Below are 12773 nucleotides of genomic sequence, written 5' to 3'. Positions count from 1 at the left end.
TACTACAACACATCACATTAATCAACCTGAAGAAAATCAAATACAATCAATGCTTGGTCAGATGATTAGAGGACAAATCTATAACTTTTGCTGTTTATTAAAATATTTCATACTGTTGAGTCAACACTTAAAATGTGAAAGATCATACTTTTCATATCATGGATTTGTGATCATAATTGATCAATGATCAATGATGTTTTATTTAAGAACCAACCCACTTATTATGGCTGCCAAGGAGCTGAGGAAGGCTGAGCGAGCACCCAGATTCTCCAAAAGGATCATTGTACAAAGCATTGGTGAGGCCAAGTTTGGAATACTGTGTGCAGTTTTGGTCACCAAATTATAGGAAGGATATAAACAAAATAGAGAGAGTGCAGAGGAGGTTCATGAGAACGTTGACAGGATGTCAGGGTTTGAGTTACAGAGAAAGGTTGAGCAGCCTGGGGCTTTTTTCTCTGGAGCGTAGAAGATTGAGGGGGGATTTGATGGAGGTGTTCAAGATTTTAAAAGGGACAGAGAGAGTCAACGTGGATCGGCTTTTTCAATTAAGAGTGGGGGATATTCAAACCAGAGATATGGTTTGAGATTGCAGGGGGAAAATTATAAGGGGAACATGAGGGGAAATTTCTTCACGCAAAAGGGCTTGGGATGTGGAATAAGCTTCCGGCAGAGGTGGTTGAAGCAAGGACGTTATTTACATTTAAGGAAAGACTGGATAATTACATGGAGGGGAGAGGATTGGAGGGGTATGGACCAGGTGCTGGTCAGTGGGACTAGGAGGGTGGGGATTTGTTCCGGCCAAACTGGCCTGTTCTGTGCTGTATATGGTTATATGGTTAATAAGTTCAGAGGAGATACAAGCACGAAACAGACCATTTGGTGATCATCATTCCATGCTTATCATCAATCAGCCACTTGTACTAATCCTGCATTATTGTAAAAAATTCTCGCTATATTCTCATCAATACCCCCACAACCACCCCACCCACTCACCCATCCCCCACTTGATTCTAACACCCACCTGCAAGCTAGGGCAAATATGTAGTGGCCAATTAACCTACCAACCTAATTGCCTCAGGAATGTGGGAAGAAATCCAATGTCATGGAAGAAATACATTGGGAGAGTATGCAAATTCTAATCAGAGGGCACCTGAGGTCAGGATTGACCTTAGGCCTCTGGCACCGTGTGGCTGTAATTTCAGGGTTGCATGTTATGTCATATATGTACTCTGACAATAAAATAGAACTTGTGTACTAACTGCACCACTCCACCTTTGACAATGGTACACTGTTGATTAACGTTTAAAGGCATAGGTAACTATAGTTAGACCAGTTCACTTTTCACAATGCTAATCTGAACATCCATGTTCTTAAAGGAAAAACGATCTGTGGAATACTCCAACACATAAAAACGATAAAGATCTAAGTTGTTAGAGGGCAACGTAGTGTTTAATCTGGATGCTTGTACATCACACACACACACACACACACACACACACACACACACACACACACACACACACACACACACACACACACACACACACACACACACACACACACACACACACTCACACACACACCTCACCCCCTTCCAACAGAGACTTTTTAAAAATCAGATCTTCTGCTGCTTGCAATCACTCTTGAGCATAAATGGTGTTGCTCTCTCCATGTTTGCACTCACAAGCCCTTTTTATTTGAAATTTAGTTTAAACTACCTTTTAATTGTATGTACTAGTATGACAGAACATGAATGATGTACCAACGTTAATTAGGGCTCAAATCACCAGACTGTGCCAGATAGAAGCTGAGAAACAAGTGTAAATTATTCTGTCATCAATCAGCTTGAAAATGTTTGAATCACTAATTAGTTTGCAATTTAGACGACAGTTTATCTGATGCACATTGTGTCAAAAACTTTAGCTCTTAGGTGAATAGATTGCTAGCAAAAAAAACACTTATTCTCTGCTTAAAAACATGAAGACTCATTTCCATGTTGAAGGGTGGCCCAGCAGTGTTCATTAAACTCCAACTGGGACTATGTAAATCAGGAATCCCTTTAAGCACTTGAGCTTGTGGATGGTATTTAGAAAAGGAAAGCTTTGCCTTTTTTATTATTAATAATTCATATCCAATAGATGAGGATGTTTGTGCTTAAACAGCTTTGAAAAACATCACAAAGGCAAAAAGGCAATCACCCTTTTACATGAAAATTAGTTGTGCGGTGTCTTGCTGTATTGCTGATTTATTCTCCTCAGGTGTCATGTGACTGGAATGTTAAACAGTCCATTATTAGCCCTTGTCCTTTTAAAAACATGCAAAGCAGACATTAAATAGCCAGTGATCAGACATATTTCTGTACTTATACCTGCACCTTTCAGACTCCTAATAGTATATGCATGAGGCTGTTTAGTATTACCAATGTTCATTATCAAAAGGTAAATTAAGGTCGTAATTTAAAAAAAAAATCAAAGCCTTGTCTAAGAAAGCATTATAATGAATGTTTCCTTTTTAAAAATTAATGACCCGTCTTTTTCTAATGGTAGGCAGCCTGCCAGTCTGCAGGGTGTCATAATTTTTTTATTCTTTCATACAAGAGGATTAATATTCATGGAGATTAGAAATTGAGCTTGCAGGGATGCTTATTATCCATTTCCATAACACTCATTTGAGGAGAAGATACTTAAAATACAAGAAAAGAAACCAGCATGATAAAAGATATGTATTTTAGAAAGACTAAAAATGGGTTTTAAAATACAAAATAAATTCATTGCAAATTGTTCTGGTTAAGTTAATGATTTTTGCTTTCCAATGGAATGGATTTCAAAAGTATTGTTCTTATCAGATCTTGACCAATGACCCAGGCTTTGTATGAAAGCTTTTTTTCTGTTTAATTGTCTGTATTTACCAGGATGTGTCTCGACTTTGACTACAGTTCACTTATCTGCTTGAACCAAGCACTTATAAAAATGTTAGAAAATGGCTATAATTATATGGAACTCTCAATGCTAATCCTTCAGGTTGTTGTTTGCACAGTTTATTACCACCTCCTTTCTCTGACATAATTTGAAGTATAACAGCATTGGATGTTGAAGAAGGAAGCCACCATGATTTGACATTGAGGGATGTGAGGATAGCAGAAAGAAGCTCAGCAGTATCTATGAAAGTAACAGAGAGACTATCGAATAGTGATAATTTGGAGCCCATTTTGTGCCAGAATCAGTGGAGATGTGAATAGAAAGGGCTGAAGCAGTCAGAACATTGGCCCTCAAGTCCCATCTATGCCTTCAAGATTTACTGCTGATTTACCATCAGCTGCTCATCTAATGAAGAGAAAACAAATCCTGGATGCCCTCAAGCAAGTTTTGGATGAAAGACTATATCAGTCAATAGCTGTACTTGTTGGTGAGGAGGGGGAGGAAAAGGGATGCTGGGGGAAGGAAACTGGGGCAACATTGGTGTGATTTCAATTTCCACCACTTTCCAGTGTTGCTGCAGCTTTCTGAAGGCAGTGAAAGACCTCCAGGAATTTCAAGCACGCTGGGGCTGCAAAGATCAAGGTCAAGGTGCCATTTCAGAAATGATGTTCTTGTCCCTTGAGAGTAATTGATCCATTCTCTTCTCCCAATGCTAGTTTTGCTTATTTTAGAAATAATCATAATGTTGAGACCAGAGTTTCAGGGAGTGCCCGAGAGCCAAATGACAAACATTTTTGCACTTTGTGTGGAACTCTGCTGGAACAGCTTCAGAGAGCAATGTTTTAATTTTAGTGGCTAGGCATGTTTTTCATAATTGACTGACCCATCCTTCCACTATGGAATGCTGTGGTCAGTCATCTATCAGAACTTTCATTTTAAACAAGGATGTTGTATTACCGGAGAATACAGATACGAAATTGCCCAAGTTGCTGATTTATATATATTTTGACTGACTTTCGATTCATGGATTGCCGCCAAGGAAAACTCTTATTTCCATTCCAAGGTGGTGATGTGGTATGCTTCAATTACATGCATTTTTAGCACACATATCCTATGTTTTAGTCCTTCTGGGATGAGGAAGAACTGTGGCTTTAAAGGCAGTTAGTCTTTGGAATTTTATGTTCTGGAAACAGTGGAGGCTGACTCATCAAATATATTCCAGGGTGAAAGGCATTTTGAACTGCTACAGGATTATGTTTACATGGAGAGGGTAGGAGTTTGGGTCAAGCATGATCTGACTGAATGCTGGAGCAGGTTTGAGAGCCCCTGAAGCTTAAACCTGCCCCTGCTTGTTATGTATTTTATGTTCATGTTCTCAGTCATTTCAGAGAGTCAGACAGTTTCAATGGAAAAAAATATAATAGTTAATGGTTCAGATTTGTAAAAAGAAAGAATTTTGTTTTGATCACCTTCCCCAACTTTTCTACAACCTGGATTAATTTAGTTCTCTCTTCTTCCATTCTTATGAAGGGGCTGAGACCTGAAATATTAGCTGTTTCTCTTTCTGCAGAATGTTCATAGCATTTAGTTTTTTTTAAATTTCCGGATAAGGCTGGGAACTTTTAAGATTTTTATTAAGTGTTTAGAGTTTGAAATTAACAGAAAGTTACCTCCAGCAAGGTAATTAAAGTAGAGTATTACTATCATACATTTATTACGAAGGCAATCCCTATTCTAAAACCCTGGTTTAAGGCATTTACATTATAGGGTGGTTAGCTTGTGTCTGGAAGTGCATTTCTAAATCTTCTATGTGTTTAATTTCTCATTCACTTTGGATCTGAAAAGGATAGAACAGAATCCTTTATTCCAGGGCTAGAGCCAATCCAAAGAGACACATGGATCAATGTTCATGCAGGAAGTATAAAGGCTAATGGCATGCAATAGTTCAGTTCATAGATACAAGACGCATAGTTACAGGAGTTGTGTTGTAGCTGAGTAAAGCATAGAGCATCTCTAATGCATTTCTCCTGCATCCTCAGATTTCCTTCCTCACCAAAGTTAAAGTTATATTTAAATTTTATTGTCAGAGTACATACATAACAATACATACAACCCTGAGATTCTTTTTTTTTCTGCCGGCCGGGCTTAGCAAATTGTATACCAGTAACTATAAACTGAACACATCCAGAACTGTAAACAAACTGTGCAAACACAGATGTAAACATAAATATTCAGTAATAAATAATGAGTACTCAAATGAGTTTCTAAAGAGTATAGTTTTCCCCTATCATTCAGGGTCTGATAATTGAGGGAGAGTAACTGTTTTTTAACCTGGTGGTACAAGTCTCGAGAGTCCTTGTATCTCCTTCCTGATGGCAGCATCAAAAACAGACTGGGTATTGCAGATCCTCGATAATTGATGCTGCTCTCCGACAGCGACATTCCATATAAACATGGTCAATAGTTGGGAGAGTTTTGCCTGCGATGTACTGGGCTGAGTCCACTATCTTTTGCAGGATTTTTCACTCAGAGTTAATGGTGCTCCCATATCAGGCCACGATGTAGCCAGACAGCATGCTTTTGACCACAAATCTGTAGAATTTTGCTAAGGTTTTCAATGACATAACAAACCGCTGCAGATTCTAGAGGAAGTAGAAGCACTGTTGTGCTTTCTTCATCATAAAATTTATATGATGTGTCCAGGACAGGTCTTTCAAGACTGTGACACACAAGAACTTGAAGTTGCTAACCTTCCCCACCTCTGATCTCCCCCCCAATGATTACTGGTTTTCCAGTAAACCTCTGGTTTTCCTTTCCTAAAGTCTATATTCAGTTCCTTGGTGTTGTTAACATTGAGTGAGAGGATGCTGTTAATACACCATTCAACCAGGTTTTTAATTTCAACTCACTGTCAGTCAGACAACCAGTTTTGTTATGATTGTCAAAATGTCTGATCGTAGGCATACCATTCAAGTTGAGATAGATTTTCAAAACTGCAGGGCGAAATACTGAACTGTGCAAGTCCTAATGCATATAGCCTTCTAATCATGAAAACTCTTGGTACTCAATACCTTCCCCATTGACCTCACCTTTTATCCCACTTGCCCCTTTCTCTCCAATCCTATTGGCTTTCATTTTGTGATCGATTTGCCATCTGAAAACATTCTCAAAGCTTTGCTAAAATCCACATACCTGTATACTTCATGAATCACATTTCCCTCATCAACAATCCTTTTTATGCCCTAAAAACAATAAAATAAGTTAACCAAACTTGATGTTTATTTAATGAATTCAACATGTATTCACTACAATAACACCTTGACGATAAGATTATATTATGAGTAGAAAAATGCACAGTTCGGTTGACTTCCCTTGAACTTGGAAGTTTGTAATGATTTAATTGAAGATTTTAATGATATGAAAGGAATGAAAAAAAAGTCAAAGGGATAATAGTACACAAAATATTCAGATTTGAAATAAAATATTTATCCTTTGAAGAATGAAGTGAGAAAATAGTTTAACAGAAAGTTTGCTGTTTGGAACATTCTGCTTCAAATGGCGATTTATGCCAAATTAATTGCTAATTATTGCAGCTGAAGTTGTGGGTTTTTTTGTAACTTACAGATACTAAATTATGTGGAGAATAGGTGATCCTCTGGAGATGTTCAAGGAATTAAACTCATAATCCCAATCCACGATATGGCTTCATAAGTGTAATAGATCCCCACTAGAATTTGTCATCTTTGTCTAGAATGCACAATGTTGAGGCCACAGAAAGACATAATTGAAACTAATCTAACCCCTCCCGCTGAACACAGTCACCAGCAAATAAATGGTAGAGAATCGAGTATCGGCTCTCAGACATCGGATAGAAACCCTCCCCCAGAGCACCCATGCCTAAGTAATCAAATTATGATAATAGGTCATGAATGGGCCCAATATCTTGTCAAGTTCAACCTTGATCTCTTTAACATTATATCTAATTTTCTCCAAACTCAAGCAAGTCATGTAACCATTGCATATGTTTTTTCTCTTTTGTTCTCATTTTTGTTCTTTTTTCTAATAACTAGAAGAGATTGGAATATTTAAATAATTACAATGAATATTTCAAGATTCAATTTATTGCCATGTAATAAAAGAGTGTCATATTACATGAAATTGCTTTTGCCTGCTGTAAGGCAGACAGATTCGCTACATTACATTCAGAGAAAAAGAAGCAAAAGAGAGTTCCCCAGAGTTAACAAGTGTCCATAGATTCAGAATGTGAGGTGAAATTTTCAAGAATAGTTCATTTTTTTTGAGAATTATTTAAGAATGCATAATTTATATGTGACTCATATTCTGTATTGCATTATATAAAAGCAATATAATTAATTAATATCTAAACAATATATACAATGTAATATTTATCTCTATCAAATTAATAAAAATGTTATAAAAAGTAAGAGAAATACATAATCCAGGAATTTCCTCATATATGGCAATTAATGAAAGTGAGTGGATGTAAAAGCTTACTTGACTTTCCTTCAGTAGATCCTGAAATCCATTTTACACATGGTGTGATCACAGCAAAATTATTGTTTTTCACTAAATTCACTGTATTCACACCCCTCCCTCCCCACCCATATGGAGTCAATAGGTAGCTACAAACTAAAATTAAGCTATATGCTTAGGAGATCTTCATAAGAAACCACTCATGGTTAAGGATAATTTTCTTCAACTCAATGGGAGATCAATACGAATTTAATGCTCCTATTGCTGTCCACGATGAGGACAGGGAACACAGTTCAGAGCAATTGGAAGAATATTATGCCAAATTTGCTAGTGTATTCAGAAGCACCAAATGATCTTCAGCTGAAATTTGATCAGATCATCCAATAGTTTTAGTGACAAATACATATTTGCAGCATGAATTTTAATGTTGGTGTGTGCGAGTCTGAAGGAACTAGGGTCATTTCATTCAGTAATAGTGGCAAAAAAACTAGTTAATAATTTAACATTAATACCTTATTGGTTCTTGTGGTTTAATAGATTTAGTTTTGAGAAAAGTTGCCTCTTAGATTATTGACATCTACATTTGCTGTTTAGTTAGCTTTCCTTATCAAGGTTGTGTCCTTGGGATGATAAATTTAACTATTCTTTCTATACATATAAAATGTAAATTTTTGCTATATTATGAATTATATTGAGTCAGCTACATAGGTTAATAAAATCCCAGTACAAATTTAATCTTCCTTGTGAAGCAACTATTTTTTAATATTACAAAGTGCTCATGGTTTTATTGCTCACTTACCATGTTAAGGCCCTGTGACAGATTTATTGTCCTGAGCCCAATTTAATCTTGTGAAGTCCAAGTGTTAGTTTCTAAGATTGCAGTATTTTTCTAAAATAAAACATTAAATGGTTTGAACTACAGGATGCTGTATAATAAATGAATCTGTCAATATGACATTAACATGTAATAACAATAACAGAAAATGGCAAAATTAAATTAGGGGAAATCTTTTGAATCAAGATTCTGAAAAACATTCCCAATCTAAAATGGCGTCCTTCTTGGAGAAGTTTTTATTTCTTTTCAACATAATTATTTTAATTAATATTTTCAAAAATTTCCATCTTTATTCCAGCTTTCATTTTTGATGTATAATTTCTAAAATATATGCACAGGGTGTAATTTTTCTCTGAAAGTGAAGACAATAGACCACTGGAGTATCGGAGGCTGGCTGTATTCACCACATATTAATGCGTGTTTGGTTCAACTGATGTCCATCAAAGTGCAGGTACAGGAGGTAACACAGCCAGTGATTGATATCCTCACGTATATTTAGTGGTAGTGACCAGAGAGAAACTTTTCCCTGATGTTTTGTTGCTAAAATTGTATCAATGATGAACCATGGAGTAATATGCACTCTGATTATGCAAATAACAATGCCTGTGTAAACATTACAAAATACTTCATGGCAAAAAAAAACAACCCAACAAAAGGTCTTTGACCTGAATCAGTCACTGTCTCCTCTTGCCTCTGATGCTGCCTGGCCCATTGAGTATTTTCAGCATTTTCTGTTTGAACAAAAGTTGGTCCTTTTTACAGACGGTTGATTCTTTCCTCCCATTCAGTCCTTTATCTTCCACCTTTATCCAATCTTGATCAGCATATATGGTTATCTTCATTAATAAGGAGTGGTGAAATAGCAAATTAAACAAAGAAATAAGAGAAAGGGGTTACATGCAGATATAAAGTAAATCCAAACACCTCATTAATTGGTTTTGCATCAATGGAAAAATTAGTCAAGAATGGCTCCATCTTCCTGGGATCTGGATTTCTTTCCTTGACCATCATAGCATTGCACCTGTGGCAAGCAATGCTCACCCAAAATGGCAGCAAAGCTTTAAAACTATAAAAGTAAAGGAAAGCAAGCAAGTAATGTTTCTTCTGAAAGTGAAATATATTTAAGAAAAATAATTTATTGTAGGGTCAAAAGAAAATAAACATCAGCAAGACAAATGGCTGTTTGGTTTAGGTAGCATGATCTCACTTAGAAATGGGACAAACTTTTGCAAATATGTGAGGAGAAACAACTGGAGGATAAGAGAATATAAAAATGCTGCAAGTCAACTAAATGTTAAGGTAGATTTCAGGATGGTGGGATGGATTCTAAGGATGAAAGAAAATACTGCAATGCAGTGTGAGACAGCTTCCAAACATGATGGAAATAAACTTAATATAGGCCATGAAAGAAGTAACCTATATAAACTTCAAGAAGTAACATGGATAAGAAAAGTTAGCCTGTCATCTTTTAGGAGAGCTAACAACTTTTCAAAGGAATTGGCGTTGAAAGACATGTTGATAATTCATAAGCTGACTTTGCATCGATGTTTTCATTTAAAAGTCATAGCCCAAAAGAAGGTCATTCAGACCTGATTGTAGAGCTTTTCTCAGAGACCAACTCATCAGTCCTTTCTCTGCAGTCTTTCAAATTTCACTTCATCTTAAATTTTTCCAGTACCCTCATGGCCACAATAGAATCTTCCTTCACCACATCTGTAGGTGGTACAAGCCAGATTTCAGTTGTATACCACATAAAAATGTTTTCCTTACCGTAATTTTCTTCCTCTTTATTTTATATCTACAACCTCTAGTCCCTGACCTTCCCATCAAAGGTTAAAGGCTCACACTATCCATGCTGTTCAGATCCATTATCATTTTATATACTTTTATTAAATCTCCCCTCTACCTTCCCTTCCACAAAGAAAGCATTCCAGCCTCTTGAATAAATCATTAAAATCTTGTCTTGACCCTCAGAATCAGAATTTATTGTTATGAACATGTCATGAAATTCATTGATTTATGGCAACATCACAGTGTAAACATTCATATAAACCACCTTACAAAATAAATAAAAATAGTGCAAGAAAATATCAAGGTAAGGTAGTGTCTGTGGTTCATTGTCCACTCAGGAATTAGATCGTAGAGGGGAAGAAGATGTGTTTGTCCTCAGGCTTCTGTACCTTTTCCCTGACAGTAGCAGAGTGAAGAGGGCATGATGTGAGTGGTGGGGGTCCTTGAAGATAGAGGCTGCTTTGATTCTGCCAACTTTGAGCACAAGGTTTTTGGTGTAACACCACTCAATGAGCTGATCTAGCTCCCTCCTGTACGCTTCCTCGTTGCTATTTGTGATTCCGCCAACAACAGTGGAGTCACTGGCAAATTTGTAGATAGCATTGGAACTGTGACTGGCCACTCAGTCATGGGTGAAGAGTAGAGCAGCAGGTTAAGCCCAAATCCTTGAGGAGTGTCTCTAATGATCGTGAGTGAGGAGGAGACGTTGTATCCAATTCATACTGACTGTGGTCTTCCGATGAGGAAGCCAAGGATTCATTTGCAGAGGTTTGGAGCTTGTTGACCAGCACTGAGGGAATAATGGTGTTGAAGGCTGAGCTGATAAAGAGCAGCCATGGGTATAAATTGCTTTTTCTCAGTGATTCCCTCTAGAGAGAATTCCCTATCTTGTGTCTTCACATTATTCCTAAAATGTGGCAACCAGAATTGAACAAACTACTCCTGCTGAGGCCAGACTAATGTTAACTCTATATCTCCACAGGCAAACCCCAGAATTGGATATCGTCCATTAATTACTTTCTCAACCTGCCCTGGCCTGTTTAATGATGCCCTCAGATCCTTCTGCTCCTGCATCACACTTTGAACAATATTCATTATTCCATTTCACATCAGTTCATTCTTTCAACCAAAATGCATTACCTCATCATTAAACTTTGTCTGACAAACATCCACTCAACTGATTACTTTGATCAATGCTTCGAGGCATCATCCCAACCAACCAATCATAGTCACACTTGATGGGGAAAAAGCTTTTGACCGAGTGGAATGGCATTTTTTAATTTAAAGTACTAGAAAAATTTAAGTTCGGGCCACTTTTTACTGGCAGGGTTAAGGCACCATATAAAAATCCAGTTGCTAGGGTAGTGATGAATGGTCAAACTTCTTTTTCATTCAATTTATTGAGATCAACACATCAGGGTTCCCCTTTGTCACCAGCCTTATTGGCATTGGTCATAGAACCATTGGCTCAAGCTATTAGACAAAATAGTAATATTAAAGGAATAAAAATTGGTGAAGATGAGTATAAGATTAATTTATTTGCAGATGATGTGTTGATATATTTAACACATCCTGAACAATCTTTGAGACATTTGCAAGATTGTTTAGAGTAATATGGAGCAATGTCAGGGTACAAAGTTAATTGGGAAAAGAGTGAAATATTACCAATTTCAGATGAGGACTATACTAATTGTAAGCAGATTTCAAGATTGAGATGGTCTAATAAAATTAAATATTTTGGGGTAACCGTTCATGTAAATGATCAATCTTTATATAAATTAAATTATGTTCCTTTGTTAAAAAAAATTAAAGTAGATTCAAATATAGATTTTTAAAAGTTATGGAACCAACACATATCTATGGGATACACTGCTAGTCATCTTTACATAATACGTTACACACTGATAGGACCAAACCAAAATATACCACTAGATTTAAGAAGGCAAGGGGTGAAACTTTCCATGCTTGATAGAATTACATCATTATTATCAATGTTATCAAAAAATGAAAAAGTTCAAAGTTCAGATGTATTGTCAGAGTACATACATGATGGCACACAACTCAAAGATTCTTTTCCTGCAGGCGTTGCAGAATTACCATTTATCAGTAGTGCAAAAAATTGTAATCAAGAATATATGTAAACATGTGAACAAATAAAGAAATGTAAACAAACTGTGGAATACAGTGACAAAAATCAATGAAGTGCAAAGTAAGAGTCCTTAAATGAATCCATGATTGAGTTTGTTGTTGAGGAGTCTGAGTGGTAGCAGCTGTTCCTGATCCTGGTGGTGCGAATTTTGTGGCACCTATTCCTCTTTCCTGATGGCAGCAGTGAGAACAGAGCGTGTGCTGTGTGGTGTGGATCCTTGATGATTGCTGCTACTCTCCAATGGCAGCAATCCCTGTAGATGTTCTCAATGGTGGAGATGGTTTTGCCCGTGATGTCCTGGTTTGTGTCCACTACGTTTTGCATGGCTTTCCACTCAGAGGTATTGGTGTCCCCATATCAGACCATGATGCAGCCAGTCAGTACACTTTCCACCACACATCTATAGAAATTTGTCAGGGTTTCCGATGTCATACCAAACCTCCGCAAACTCCTGAGGAAATAGAGGTGCTGATGTGCTTTCTTCATGATGTATTAATGTATTGGATCCAGGAAAGGTGCCTCCAAGATAGTGGCTCCCAAAAACTTAAATTTGCTCACCCTCTCCACCTCTGATCCCCCAATGATC

General features: G+C 37.0%; 2 long non-coding RNA genes across 4 annotated transcripts in view; one reads left to right on the top strand and one right to left on the bottom strand.

Moving 5' to 3' along the window:
• The window catches only part of LOC138759919 (uncharacterized), a 54461-nt gene that overhangs the window by 12550 nt on the left and 29138 nt on the right, over positions 1-12773 (top strand). The gene's annotated exons all lie outside the window — the stretch shown is intronic.
• The window catches only part of LOC138759905 (uncharacterized), a 138431-nt gene that overhangs the window by 112537 nt on the left and 13121 nt on the right, over positions 1-12773 (bottom strand). For 2 of the 3 annotated variants that reach the window (XR_011355221.1, XR_011355215.1), the window contains exons 1-4: positions 9837-9921; positions 8913-9083; positions 8212-8301; positions 6111-6160 (exon numbers count right to left, since the gene is read on the bottom strand). This is a non-coding gene — a long non-coding RNA (uncharacterized lncRNA). Of the gene's footprint in view, positions 1-6110; positions 6161-8211; positions 8302-8912; positions 9084-9836; positions 9922-12773 lie in introns of those variants that run through there. The other variant, XR_011355217.1, reaches the window with a different exon arrangement.

The sequence above is a fragment of the Narcine bancroftii genome, chromosome 1 (assembly GCF_036971445.1).
Source record: "Narcine bancroftii isolate sNarBan1 chromosome 1, sNarBan1.hap1, whole genome shotgun sequence".
In the NCBI taxonomy this organism is placed as follows: domain Eukaryota; kingdom Metazoa; phylum Chordata; class Chondrichthyes; order Torpediniformes; family Narcinidae; genus Narcine; species Narcine bancroftii.
Note: the sequence above shows the minus strand (reverse complement) of the source record. Positions and strands in the feature narration are given on the sequence as shown.